The sequence below is a fragment of the Anser brachyrhynchus genome (assembly GCF_964034855.1).
Source record: "Anser brachyrhynchus genome assembly, chromosome: 1".
Taxonomy (NCBI): Eukaryota; Metazoa; Chordata; class Aves; order Anseriformes; family Anatidae; genus Anser; species Anser brachyrhynchus.
Window position 1 is genome coordinate 168,624,549 of NC_137694.1, and position 14,531 is coordinate 168,639,079.

The 14,531-nt window shown below is 42.1% G+C and overlaps 1 protein-coding gene across 20 annotated transcripts in view; it reads left to right on the forward strand.

The window, feature by feature from the left end:
- Positions 1 to 14,531, forward strand: part of KLF12 (KLF transcription factor 12) — a 246,156-nt gene that overhangs the window by 99,259 nt on the left and 132,366 nt on the right. The window contains exon 1 of one of the 20 annotated variants that reach the window (XM_080556826.1): positions 11,525 to 11,650. The exons of 18 other annotated variants lie outside the window; for them this stretch is intronic. The gene's annotated coding sequence lies outside the window, so the exon portion shown is untranslated. Of the gene's footprint in view, positions 1 to 11,524; positions 11,651 to 11,671; positions 11,968 to 14,531 lie in introns of those variants that run through there. One more of the 20 variants, XM_080556825.1, reaches the window with a different exon arrangement.

The window sequence follows — 14,531 nt, forward strand, 5'->3', positions numbered from 1 at the left end:
TGCAGGCTAGGTTAAATGAATTGTAAAGTTTTTCTCTACCATTTGTGCACTGAACTCCAAGATCTCTGTCTTGCTAGAAGACTTTTTGTTTTACTTTCTTTCATGATAGTGCTATTTCTTGCATTGTGTTTGGGTGCAAAACCAAACCTGGGCTGACAGCTCCGAAGGGTGTTTTTTAAAGTATTTTTAAATAGCATCTGTCTTTTTACTGCAGAAATGTTACATATCTAGAACAAGCAAATTTGGATTTAAAATGCAGTGCAGGAAAAAGAATTAGAGAAGAAAGTGTAGTCCGGTTGAAATTTCAGGGTATTCTTTGAAGAACAAAGCTTATAGGCACAGCAGAATAGGCAAGTTTCTAGTTGAGGCTGAAAGGAAATGGGGAGCTGTTGCCTGTATTTCAGCTGTGCCTGAAGCACCAGTTCCTTTGAGCCTGTGGCTAAAGAGAGGTGGGCATGACTCACGAGCTACAGTCTGTGTAAATGCAGTGAAGATTAATTTTTACCAACCCAGTTTTAAAAGACACTAAATTCAAGCTAGGTGATTGTGGGTGAATGAGATTTAGGCAACTTCATAAGGAAGACATGCTTTATGAGGTATAGGTTACTGGACAAATTTGGAACAAAGAAGTATTTACAAGGGAAATCAATTTTCCCTTTGCTTTGGAAAAAGTTAAAACACTTCTGCTTTGTTTTATTGTCACCAATTTAGAATAGTTTAATGATCTTTAGAAGGCCATCAGCATTAGCAAGAACAGATGCTTATTTTTCCAGTGAACTACTGTCCTTAATTTTGCACAGGAGATTTAATGCAGACTATTGTTTGAGGCTTCAAGAAGATACAGTGCTGCTTTAATGACTTTATCACAAATTAAAAAAAGACATTACATAAAAGATATCGCATTGCCCTTTAACAAGGCTTCGTTATTACCTCCCCTACTGTGGAACAGGAGCTGGCATTGCTAATAAATTGGTAGAATTACTTTAGAAATGTGAATTTGCTTATCATTTAATATACTCCAATGACCTACAGCTTTAGATCTTCTTATTTGCAGTAAATTTTTTGCATGTCAGTAACTGGCTTCAGAGAAGGGCATGAAGAAGGTGGTCCCTCCCTGTACAGGTGAAGGTGGGGTGCTTCAGCAGGAAGTAAATACTCATTCTTTGGCTGTGCCAAAAGCTATTTTGGAAAGTAATGCTCCTCATTGCAAAAATGTATGGAGGCTGCATTAGTTTAAATGGCAATACAGACTGGGCAGTGAATTCATCAACTGATGGCTACTTTAAAATGTTGAGATGGATATTGTTGGCTGGCTTCAGTGTGAAGTCTGAAAGTCTTGATGGTCATTGTTGCTGATGTGGCTCATTTTTGTTTGTTTGTTTGTTTTTTTAACTGGTAAATGTGTCTGACGTACTCAAACGTGAAGTTACATTTTCTTAAGTACTTGCGGACTCAGACCTTAGGCCTTTGTTAAAAGCAGATATGTGTGTAGGATAGGTCTCACAATCAATCCTCAAATACAGAGAATAATGCACTTCTTATTTTCATGAGCCTTTTTGTTTCCAGATCTTATATTTCATCCATTCCTGTGACTGCATTTTCTCCTCTCAGATCGCTGTTTGAAGATTATATATCTCATTGTGAATTCATCCCCTAATTCTGCTTGATCTGTCTCCATTCCCGTGCCTTATCGTGTCCGAATTGTGAAAAGAATGACTAAAATGACAAAAACTTTTAACAAACCAATATTGTTCTGTCTTTTGTCTCTAGCTAAATTATCTTGTCATCTCATGTCTGAAGAATGCCATGCATGCTTATGTTGTATACAGAAATGTATTCTACCTCAGCCTGGATAGTAGTGACAGAAATCTCTTTTATTTGAAAAAATGTCCAAAAATAACTATTGAAATTCAGTCAAGAAGACTGTTAATAGCAAAGCTTGCTCCTTGACTATTTAGGGAGCTAGGTTTTATTGATTCTTTGGCTTACATACATTCTTTGTGTTATTAGAAGAAAACATGCTTCTAGTATTTCCTGTTGTAATTCCTGTTGTAATGAATCCCTGCTTCATCCACATAATTTTTTTTTCTTTCTGAAATTATACTTCATGTTTAGCACCACTGATTTTGGGGAAACAAACAGCATATGGACAGCACACATATATCAGTCTCTTCTGCAAAGAAACTAGCCCATCTTACTTTCTGTTGTTTTTCTTCATCTTACAACAGACAGTAATCGAGGAGTGTTATTGAGGTGTTAGAAATACAGCTGATACGATTCATTAGTTGTTCTACAGAGCCATAAATACAGCATTCTTTAGGAAGAGATCAAGATTTAATCCCAGAGAGAAGTAAGGACTGGAACAGGGCATGATGCAGTGCTGTATGAGGTGTACCTAAAGTGGCTCCTGGCAAGGAAGTACAACTGTGTCTTCCATCACGGCTGTGCTTGGGGAATATGCTCGCAACCCAGAATCACAGTAATAGAATACCCTGAGTTGGAAGGGACCCACAAGGATCATCGAGTCCAACTCCTGGCTCCACACAGGACCACCCAAAAATCAGACCGTGCGTCTGAGAGCATTGCCCAAACACATCTTGACCTCCAGCAGGCTTGGTGCCATGCTCACTGCCCTGGGGAGCCTGTCCCAGTGCCCGACCACCCTCTGGGTGCAGAACCTTTCCCTAACCCCCAGCCTGACCCTCCCCTGTCCCAGCCCCATGCCGTTCCCTCGGGTCCTGTCGCTGTCCCCAGAGAGCAGAGCTCAGCGCCTGCCCCTCCGCTCCCCTCGTGAGGGAGCTGCAGGCCGCCATGAGGCCTCGCCTCAGCCTGCTCTGCTCTGGGCTGGACAAACCAAGGGACCTCAGCCACTCCTCACATGTCTTGCCCTCTAGGCACTTCACCATCTTTGTAGCCCTCCTTTGGACGGACACTCCTTGATAGTTATATGTTTTTTAAAGCTGTGGTGCTCAAACCTGCACACAGTGCTCAAGGTGAGGCTGCACCAGCGAAGAGCAGAGCAGGACAACCCCTTCCCTCAACCAGCTAGCAGTGCTGTGCTTGATGCACCCCAGGGTGCGGTTGGCACTTTTGGCTGCCAGGGCATACTGCTGACTCATATTTAACTTGCCATCAAGCAGAACCCACAGATAACCTTTCCATGGAGCTGCTCTCCATCCTCTTGTCCCCCAGTCTGTACATATAGCAAGGGTTGCTTTTTCCCAGGAGCAGAATCTGGCACTTGCTATTCATATAGCTGCTGATAGCCTAGCCCTCTAACCTGTCAAGATCTCTCTTCAAGGACTCTCTACTATCAAGGGAGTTGACAGCTCCTCCTAATTTAGAGTTACCTGCAGACTTACTTAGTATGCATTCGAGTTCTGCATCCAGATCATTTATGAAAGCATTAAAGAGAATTGGCCCTAAAATGGAGAGTGCAATATACATCCCAGAACGGTCCATCACAGTTATCAGTTGCATTAATTAAGCCAAGTGAAGCATGCAAGCCGATAAATACTGTGGGCACTTTTTCATGTTATCTGGCTGCTCACATGGAGAATAAAATATAACTGCCTTCTGTAACTTTGCTCTTGAGCTGGTATTCCTGCTCTATCCCTTGATAGTGGCTGAATAACATGGGGGTGAGTTGGGTCAACCAGTCACTGATCCAAGAAAAAACAACCCAACAGGAGAAAGGAAATCATAGAATCATAGAATCATAGAATATCCTGAGTTGGAAGGGACCCTTAAGGATCATCAAGTCCAACTCTTGATACCACACAGGTCTACCCAAAAGTTCAGACCATGTGACTAAGTGCACAGTCCAATCTCTTCTTAAATTCAGACAGGCTCGGTGCAGTGACCACTTCCCTGGGGAGCCTGTTCCAGTGTGCAACCACCCTCTCCGTGAAGAATGATTTGATACGTCCTGCAGTCATACTGTTACAAAATCACGGATAGGGTAAGGGTGGGAAGAAGATTGTGCATGGTACTTTTGACAAAGACCTGTAGGTAGAGGTGGCTAACTATATCTGAAACTACATCCTGAGACACCTTCACTGCTTCTGGGACCTGAACTAACTTCTTTAACATGTCTCTCCACTGCTGCCTTGACAAATGATGCAAATTTATTGTGTAGCATGTTTCTTACTCCTTCTGAAGTCAGCCTTTCCACTTATATTGAATAGAGAGCCAACGGTTTCTTTTGTTTCGTTTTTTTCCACCGTGGTTGTAGTTGTGGCTTATTTGTTAGGAATTTTTCCCTTCAGGATCAGATGCTAAAGTACTAATGAAAGGTAATAGATCTAAGACTAATAGGAAATGATGGCTTAAACTCACTGTCACACTCACCAAGCAACCTTTTGCCAAGTTAACCAAGTTTACAGAAAGAAAATGCAGGTGGGCGTTGCAAGATGTATCGTGCTGTCTAAAATTCTCACCAAGAGAAGGATCCCAGATCCTCTGAGAATTAATTTACTGACCATTGTCTGCCATTGCTTTGCTTTCCTAGGCAGTTATAGAGCACTGCGGGGAAATATATTCCTTATTCTGTCTATTATTGTTTGTTATATGTATGGTAGTAATGTGTAGATTTTCAGCTGTGGTTGAGGACTTCGTTGCACTAGGCATTGTAAAACTAAAGAATAAAAAGACAGTCCCTGGATATCCCTGGCTTAATTAATCAAAATATGTGTTCAGACACCATTTGAATGGGTATTTTCAGGTAACGATGATCATGCATATTAGGAATGTAGTAGCAAGTCTAAAAGGAAAGAAGCAGAGAAAGATCTGTGCTCCGAACAACTCATGTTTCAGTAACAGCACCATGACATAAAAAGTTATCTCATATCTATAGAGGGCTGGAAGAAGGTGACTTTGCTCATTAAAAACAAAACAAAACAAAAAGATAGATGTATTTGGTAGAGGAAAAGGATAATATTTTACATGCAAAACTGGGAAGAATTTCAAACAGAATGTGTGACGTTACCCAGAATTGAGCATTACTGAATACTGTTACAGTCCCATAGTAAAATTGTTTATGTACTATATCATACATTAAGTATATGAATTTGTTAATGGTTTTGTGGGGGCTGTAAAACAAAACAAAAAAACAACCACATTGCGTTTGGGAGAAGGAAAGTCAACCCTTTGATTTGAGTATAGTACTGAAGTCTGTTATGAGACTGTAGTCTGTTTGCTTTCTTTCACAGTCAATTATTTTGTGAGCTCACCTTGAAGACAGTTTCCTTTTGTGATAATGTATGACATCTCAGCCTGCTCTGCTACCAGAGTTTATGATGGGAATCTCATGGAAGATTTATTCAGCTGAGAAACTTCATCTGTAAAGAGAAACAAGCACGGAACATACAAGTTGTCTGTCTGTTACTGTGAATTTCTAAATCTGCATTTTGGGTTGAAAAGAGTTTGTTTTATAGAGATGTGAAAGGTCAGTGTTACCTTTAGTGCATTAGAAAATAGTTGAAAATGTCAAAAAAAAAAAAAAGTTTCTGAAAAATTCTCAACCATCCAAATACCCACCATTACATCATTCCCCTGATAACCCCAACTCTGATGACACTACTGTGTGCTCCGTGTGATGTTTCTTTTGGGAGTCCAGCATCTACAGCTTAACTGCCATTTTGATCTAGTTTGCAATCTTAACTGGGAAACTAGTGACCTACAGATTTTTGTCCTTTACATCCTGCCAGAGAGGTACTGATGCTATGCTCAAAGGAGTGCCAGGTGTTCCATGTGTCAATTGATATACATTGCTCTCTAAAATCCTGTTACACTTCTACATTCAAACTTAGCACAGGCCTCTTTTCTTTTTTTGTAGGAGTGTAAAACAGTTCCAAGATAAAGTCATGTGATTTTTAGACTTCATGCAAAACAATTATTGGCATCTAAGAAGCAGTTACTCTTCAAATTTTGTGGTTTATGTGGTAGGGTATCTGAGGTTTGCAGGTTGCAACTGCACTGAAATTTAATAGGTTCTGAAATAATGTAGTCCATGCGTTCATACAGAGAAACCGATCAAGGTGAGATAGATAGTCCCTCTTTTATTAACAAGACAGCTACCTTAAATCACCTCATGTTTACATCTTTGTGTGATTATGCATGTACATAGGTAATGTAGATCTGCTGATGAACAGTGTTCATGGTTCAGACTTCTTTATTTAAAATGTTTTCCATTGAAATGGCTCCGTGAAATAATTAGGAACACAAAATCTTCTTCTAATCATTTTGAAATGAAAAAAGTTAATCATTACATTTCGTCTTGTTCCACTCAGCAGTGAATTTAATTGATTTTTGAATGTTCGTTAGAGTCACTTCATCGTGGCGGTCTGTATTTTGATCAACAGGGCATACTGGTATGTTGAGAGGGGAAGAGAAATCGAAGTGACTCGGCCGTAGTCCTTTCCCTTTGTGTTGGCTCAGCGTGAAGTGCAATCTCTCTGTATTCCTGGTTTTCACTTGGGTAATTGCTATACTTTATTTCTTTAAGGACATTGAGATACTTGAAGTGAGAACTATTGTGAAAGTGTACATTATTAATACATTTTTTAATATACTAGCTAGCTTCAGAAAAATACGCACAAGCCAGTATAATTCAATAATTTATAGTATCACAGAACACTTCAGCAACAAGAGACAAATGCCACTATGTTATGATATTACTGAAATTATTTTAATCTTTGTTGTTGTTATGAGAAGGGATTACTTATAGTTTTCACTTGTTTGTTGGTTTTCTTTTAACTCTTTTTTCCTATTTGAGGTTGCATTATAAATAGTCCTCTTAATGTATATTTTACTCTTGCTCTGTATCCTGCTGGGAAGTACTGAAAGAGCCATATATTTTTTAGTATTATTGGCTTTTTTCCTTATTTCTCTCTGTGGAGATGAGCCCTTACATAAATTACTTTAAGGATCCTGTTTTCTTGATTTTTCTCCCTGCTTTGTTTCACGCTGGGAGGATGAGTATTTAATAAACTGTTATTTAGGGGCATCTGCTTTCACAGACATTTTCTTTACAAATGTTGTTATTGTTTGGTTACATTGCTTAAATGAATCGGAATATCATAGGAACCATAGGCAAAAAAAAACAACAGCAACGAAAGGTGGTGTTCATCCTCTCCTGCCTGTGCAGGTCTCTCTGCTTGCTGGCTGGCAAGGCCATTGCCCAAGCGCGGAGCCCAGGCGGATGAAGTGGGGAGGCCTGTGCCAGCTCCATGTGGGGTCACCCCATGTGTGACTTGGGCTAGCCTTTGCACCTGGCTCTTGCAATGAAGCCAGGGCTCTTTTGGGTTGGCAGGGAGCACGGGGCTGCTGGAGGAGCAGCAGGGTGCCTCTGCACCTACACAGCCGGGGTCCCCCACAGGGAAGGGGGCATCCTGCTGCCACCTGTGTCCCACCTCCTCCTTAGACTGCTGCGGCATTTGTGGTCTTTTTCCTGCTTTCGTGGTTTGCACTAGAGATCAATATTAATGCTGAGGCACTGACTTTGGCTTTGGCCATCATCTGTGATTCGGTTTGCGGAGCTAATGTCATTGCTGTAAATGAGTTACTGGAAATTCCCTACTAGTTGCGTCGGTTTGTCTGTAGAAGACAGCATCACCACCCTCTCCTCTCTGGATTATAGATACACTCGGTTATATTTTTAATTCTTCCGGTGCCCTTCCGCATCATTTCCCTCTTTCTTTGATTGTTTTCTGCTAGGTAGGTGGTTTGAATACAGCCCGGTCGTATTCTGGCTGGTAGTTCTCAGATAGTGGGTGCCTGATTGCTCCGAATGTGTACATGTGCCCCGTGTAGATTTCTGTGCTTGTTTTGCTTTTTTAATACTGAACAGCTGTTTGTGAACAGATAGATGTAAAATGATAAAAGCTTAATCATGAAATTAGGTTTTCCACTGTGGAACAGGGAATTCTCAGTGAGGGGGGACAACTGTTGACTGAGGAAGGAGAGGTGGGATTGGATATCAGTAGCAATATCAAATATTTCACCCTGGGTGAATTGATACTGACTGTTCTCTGCCACCTTCTCCTACTTCACGATGCCCAGGAGCATGTTCCCAGATGACAGGACTCTCCTGTGGGCCACTTAGCAGCCCACAGGTCCCTGGATCACCCTTTTGGATCTCTCTGAAGATGACGGCACTGTTGGTTTCTTCTCCTCATCAGGGATCTCCCACTGTCTCCATGGCCTTTCAGAAAAGGCAGACAAGGGTGCTGCCAGAACATTGACCTCAGCACCCATTGATGCCGCCGTGGTGTTGTTTGGGTTCAGTCCTGTCAGGCGGTCCCCAGCTTGGCCCTCATCACAGCGGGTGCTTCTGCCCTGTGAACCCTGCCTGTAAGCACAGAGGCCCGTGAGAAGGCCGTGCTCGTGATGACCAAGGCAGAAAAGGCAATGGAGTACCTCAGCCTTATGGTGTTTGCTTTCAACCTTCCCAGTTTGCCACAAACCCATGTTTTCCTTGTCCAGCTTTTTTTCCACTGGTGCTGTAGTAGAAGCTCGTGTTGTTGCCTTTGATATCGCTTACAAGGCTGAACTCCATCTGAATTTTGGCTTTCCTGATGCTGTCACCACAAGCCTGCACGGTATTTCTGTGCTTATCTTTTGTAGCCTGTCCCTGCTTCCACCTCCTGCAGTACTGCATCTTTGCACTCAAGCTCCACCATTTGTTCCATCTACCAGACTGGTCTCACTTTTTCCGAGTAGCAGGACGCACCAGTCTTGCATTTTGCAAGTTTTCCTGTGCTGCTTGGCACTTTTATTGCTGCCTCCCATGGGATCCCACTTAGTTCCCTGGAAACTTTCTCATTGTCTAGGCTGATCTGGGCAGTTCTCTGTTACTGTCTTTCTTTTCTCGCTCTCTTCAGGGTCTTGAATTTCAGTACTTAAAGGTCATTACACCAGTGCTACCACTGATGGCCACTGCTCCAACCTGTTATATCTTCCAGACATGGCACTGTTCATTCTTGTTAAGTCCATATGAGCCTGTATGAGAACACAAGAGTGAAGACAGTGGTTCAGATGGGAGGTCCTTCTCACCCATCCAATAGCATGTCATAGTATGTGCCTATGGAAAATGAGAGTAAAGCAAGTACAGAGCGATAGTACTTCTCGTATACCCTCCAGTGTCTGTCAGTGTGCAGAGTGGGGACTCTGCAAGGAGAGATTGATCTTTAGTATTGCAAATTGTCACTGCTCTTGAGCTCTGCAGAGATATTTGTGACAATGGGAGGCTGTGGTGTTGATTTTGACCTGTAATACCTTAAGTTGTCTTGCACCTGCCTACCTCCACCCTTGTACAAGAGCTTAATCTGTAATGATATAGGTGGTGGCAGCAAAGAGCGTGTTTCCTGCAATAAAGTTTTGATTTACTTCCACATTAGTCATAGGAGAGCAGACTTATAGATTTTTAGAAATCACTGCAAAAGCTATTCATGTCCAGAGGTTTCTGGAGAGAGCAGAAGCTATGCTGTTCAGAACATGCTGAAATGCAAAGGATTTTTTTCCTGTGGCTACTGGGTGTTTTGGAGCAAGGCTGTGTAATAACTCCATGTGACTATAAAACTTATGCTTAATAGATTACTTGTATACTTGTAGGACTTGTGTACTAATATGTCTTTGTGTTGTTGTATCAAAAGCAGATAAAGTGCTAATGTCATTAACAGCTTTCTCTTATGGGGGAAGAAAAGAAACACTCCCTGTGGAAGAAGTGGTGTTCTAGGCTGTGGTTGTTAGGGCAGACCATTGGGTTGGGAAGCTCCTGTCCGCTCTTAACTCTTCTGCAGTCGTGTCAGTTCAGATGTGCTCAGGGTTGTGCTCTAAACCAGAGCTGGAAGAGGATTCCTTGGGGAGAAAAGCTAAAACTCCATGAAGAGCTGTGCTTTCTTAATTCCGGTTATTTCACAGATCCAAGTTAGAATGGAGGTATAAACTGATTAAAGTGTTAGATCTGCAACATCCACAGTTCTGTATGGTCCACAAGTTAAAACATGCTGTGTAGATGTGGCATGATAGAAATTAATTTTCATGATAGAAAACTTTCAAAATAGCAGATAGAATAGAAGCCAAAACTATTCGACCAGAGTAGCATGCAGGACTAAACCTTAAATCTATAAAACTGCTACTATAATCCATAGAGCCATTGAAGTGTGTATAAAAGTCTTTAAAATAATTGGAAGAAATCAACCAGATTAAATTTCCTGGCTTTTAAAGCAGAATTATGTATTACATGTCAGATCTGATGTTTGTTCTTAATTTTGTTTAAAATCTGCTATTATACTAATTAAACCAGATTATTTTTTTTGAAGTAGTAAATTTCAAATATTCTTTATGTACTAGTATTAAATGAAAGGATGTTGTGAAATGTGTATGAGACAGGGTTTATTGTTGATTGTGTACCCTAATTTTTAGTGTTTCTTGATTCCATGCAAATGATTTATACAGCCATATAAACTCTAAAAAGATGCATGTTATTTCTTGTTATCCAGTAGTTAATGGTGAGTGCAAATTACATCAGCAAATATACTTTGAGTGCATGCTATGGTAAAATAACTTTCTGTTGAAAAATTGTATGCAGTATCAGTAGATGGATTTTCCTTGCTCATTTTAAAGGGAAAAAATAAATACATTGAATATCCGGAGTTGGAAGGGACCCACAAAGATCATCGATCACGTCCAACTCCTGGCTCCACACAGGACCACCCAAAAATCAGACTGTATGTCTGAGAGCACTGTCCAAACGCTTCTGGAACTCCAGCAGGCTCGGTGCGGTGACCACTGCTCTGGGCAGCCTGTCCCAGTGCCCGACCACCCTCTGGGTGCAGAACCTTTCCCTAACCCCCAGCCTGACCCTCCCCTGTCCCAGCTCCATGCCGTTCCCTCGGGTCCTGTCGCTGTCCCCAGAGAGCAGAGCTCAGCGCCTGCCCCTCCGCTCCCCTCGTGAGGGAGCTGCAGGCCGCCATGAGGCCTCCCCTCAGCCTGCTCTGCTCGGGGCTGAACAAACCGAGGGACCTCAGCCGCTCCTCACATGTCTTGCCCTCTAGGCACTTCACCATCTTTGTAGCCCTCCTTTGGACACTTTCTGATAGTTTTATGTCTTTCTTATGCTGTGTCATCCCAAACCGCACACAGTGCTCAAGGTGAGGCTGCACCAGCGAAGAGCAGAGCACGATCCCTTCCCTCAACCAGCTAGCAGTGCTGTACTTAATGCACACCAGGGTACAGGTGACCCTTCTGGCTGCCATTGTGTGCTATATTTTTCTCCTGAGTCATAATTTTATATCTGAAAAGGTGCATGACATAGCTTGAGAACTGAACACTGACCACTTTCCCTGTATGTTGAGGCATGGCTTCTTAATGTGAGCACGTTCCTGAACTGCAGCTCAGTTCCCAGCTCTGTTGTTGGAGTTGTTTGCCAGAAAACATGATGACCGTGTGCACCTATGGATGCCAGATGCAATTTAATTAAAAGCCCATATGAAGGGATAGGGTATAGACAGTAATAGCATGAAACGCTAGAGAAGGATTGGTTGATATTCGCCATCCTCAGGAGCTGAAAGGAGGCACAGGGACAGAAATTCAGGGTGGGAATTTGTTGCCATGTCAACAGAATAGTTTCTCTAACAGGAGAAAACAGGTAATGAATAACTGCTGAGTGGGAATTTTAAGAGAAAGCTACACCCTGTAAAAAAAAGGAGAGGTTGTATCTTCAATAATCGACCTTCTCCATTCCCCCTGTGAAAGCCTGCTCTGGGAACATCTCTGTTGGAGCTTTCTGCAGTCCTTTACCAGGTCCTGCTGTGCCCATCTGCTAACCTGGGAAGTGCTCGTGCACGGCACGGCCGTGGGTGCTGGTACCAAACCAGCAGCCACAGGCTGACATGAACCCTGTGTGGATTATTTGTGGAGCGGCTGAGAAAACCAGATGAGGATTTCACAACTCTGCCTTCCTTAGTAACTATTTTGAGTCTTCCCTTTAAATAACTGACCAGCATGTTTTCTTTTTGTCTTTCTTGGCTCTTCTAACACAATGTGAAATGCTGAGGAGGAGGATTTTAGCACTGGTGTTTCTTACAAGTACTTATTTCTAAACCCTGATTAGTCAGGAGTCATAGAAGTTGAACATGTGCTATTTGCATTTAGTCTGTAGCTCTGTAAAACCTTCTGGCCAGAAAAAGAGGAGGGAAAAAAAAGTCAGTGAGTAGGGAACATGTCCAGATAAGTGACGTGCATGGGGGTTGTGCTCCTCTGCAGCTTTCTCTCAGCTGCCCCGCTCCTTCTCTTCTTTTACAGATACGCAAACCTCAGGGCAACAGCTAACAAGGTTCTTCCACCTGTCTGTGCTGTTCTTCTAAATGATGGTCTCTGCTTTCTCTGGCAGTGTAACACACTGTGTTAGCAAACAGGCTTAATAAAAGAATGTAATGGCTTCTCTAGAAATGCGCTGGAAGAAGGGCAGTCTTAACAAAATTTAATATTCCTTGTAGTAAAAATTTTACCATTAGTTGTAGTGGAAGCCAGGTTAGGCACTGAGCACCACATTTTGGAAGAGCTTGTCTTACTCCTTTGCTCTCCCCATCCTCTCCCCTTCCCCAACTCCTCCACTGCTGTCTCTGAGCTGACACTGGCACTGATGGGACCCGTCAGTGAGCTGGTTCAGCTTGCCAGTCTGGCCTAAAAGCAGACTGGGGTAAAAGAAATGGCAGTAATTTCGGCTTTCTGAGGAGTCAGACAAATGCCAGAGCAGACGTGAAGCTGAAGGGGTGTGCAGGGAAGAGGAAGAGAGGCGATAAGCTGTTGGTTGCATCTGTGCAACCCTAACTCATGGGTTGTGCTTGTAGTCATGTCACATAGACAAAACGTGTACTTTAGGCATCATCACACACTTTGCAGGTGCTGAAAGGATGAACGAGGCAGGTGTCTTGACTCGAATAAAGGAATGCTAAGCTACACTACATGAAACAACGGAACTGCACAGCAGCGCAGTCCGTCCTTGTTGGGATGATGCAGAGCTTTCCATGCAGCCATATAGTCTGCTGCTGTTTTTCACGGGGTGTTTTTTAAGGCTGTTTTTCTGAACATGAGGGATTGTTCATGCAAAGGAATGGCAGTTTTCAAAGATAGTGGAGAGCTTTGTTCAAGGCTTGTCCTTAATAGCGCCTGTGTGTAGCCTCTGCTGTTTCTGGTAATGGAGTACATCAACCTTTTGAGCTGCACAAGGACTTGCAGGATCAAGGCCTTTCTTTATGAGGGCGATGTATCTGTATGCTAGGAATCTTGGAGCATGTCATGCAAAAAAAAAAAAAGTGCAGTGGCACAGATCTGTTAAGATTTATTGCATCATTATCTCACATGAAACAGTAAGATCGTCCTGGCATGACTGAGCAAAAACAATGGTGTGAGGGTATCATTATTTATTTTGATGCCCTGCTGATTATACCTAGACATTTCTGGGAGCAAAGGCACTCTGAACAGTGTATTTTATTTTATTTTTTGGTTTGTTTCACTTAGTTTCAAAGACAGTGATTTCAAGGAGGGAAACCTGACCTACATCATGTTTCCTTCTCCAGTATATTCCATAGGTAGGTCATATTCATCTGAGAGTTAGTGAGATGCTGTAAGTGGGAATAGTATCTCCTTCTGACTTGTCTTGCTCATATAAAAACTGACAGCAAAGCCCCTAGGCACATGACTTGCAAGTTTACACCAAAGAAACACGAAGTCTGATGCCTTTCCTTACAGACCTGAAGGAAAATCAAACTCCACGCAATATGTTCTCTCTCTTTCTGAGTGTAACAAACCAGCTATTACTGCTGCCTGCAGGAACAATGGGAGACTCAACAGCTCAAGCTCAAGATACAACCCAAGACATAGTTTTGTTTGGTGTGTGGTCATAGGATTATTTTCTTTTTCACATTATTAATGAGTTATACTACAGTGTTACTGTAGTCTTGACATGTATCCCAAGGAAAGATCTTGAAATGAACAACCTCCCCATTCTTTATGAGAAGGCTAATAACCTGGAAATGATGTGCGGAACATGAAGTGGCAATGTTTTACCTTCGACAGAGCCCTGTGCCTGTAGAATGGCTTAAAAATGAAGGTCATCAGCTAATAGCAGGAGGTACTTGATCAAATCAGCTTTTAGAAATCAGTGATCAATGTGAATAATACAAGTACTGGTTGGTGAGTGTTCCTGTTTCATACAACTTAAAGGTTTTGAACCTTTAATCCAATGTCCAGGGTTTTAAATCTGAGCTTCAGTGCAAGATTCTTCCCTTTATGCATTTCTTCTTCTCGGTGTTTTGTTTATCTGTAGCATGTTGGTGTATATCTATAGACATTTCTTAAAATTCACTTATCAGTTTGCTCTAGGGAAAAAGTGCCTAAACTGAAGCTTTCAAAAAAACACTCTTCATATGAGCTACAGATAAATATATTCATTATGGTCTGGCTTCAGCTAAAGACTCAGTTTAATTTTGAATTCGGAGTGTGTCTTCTCCCACGTAAATCATTTA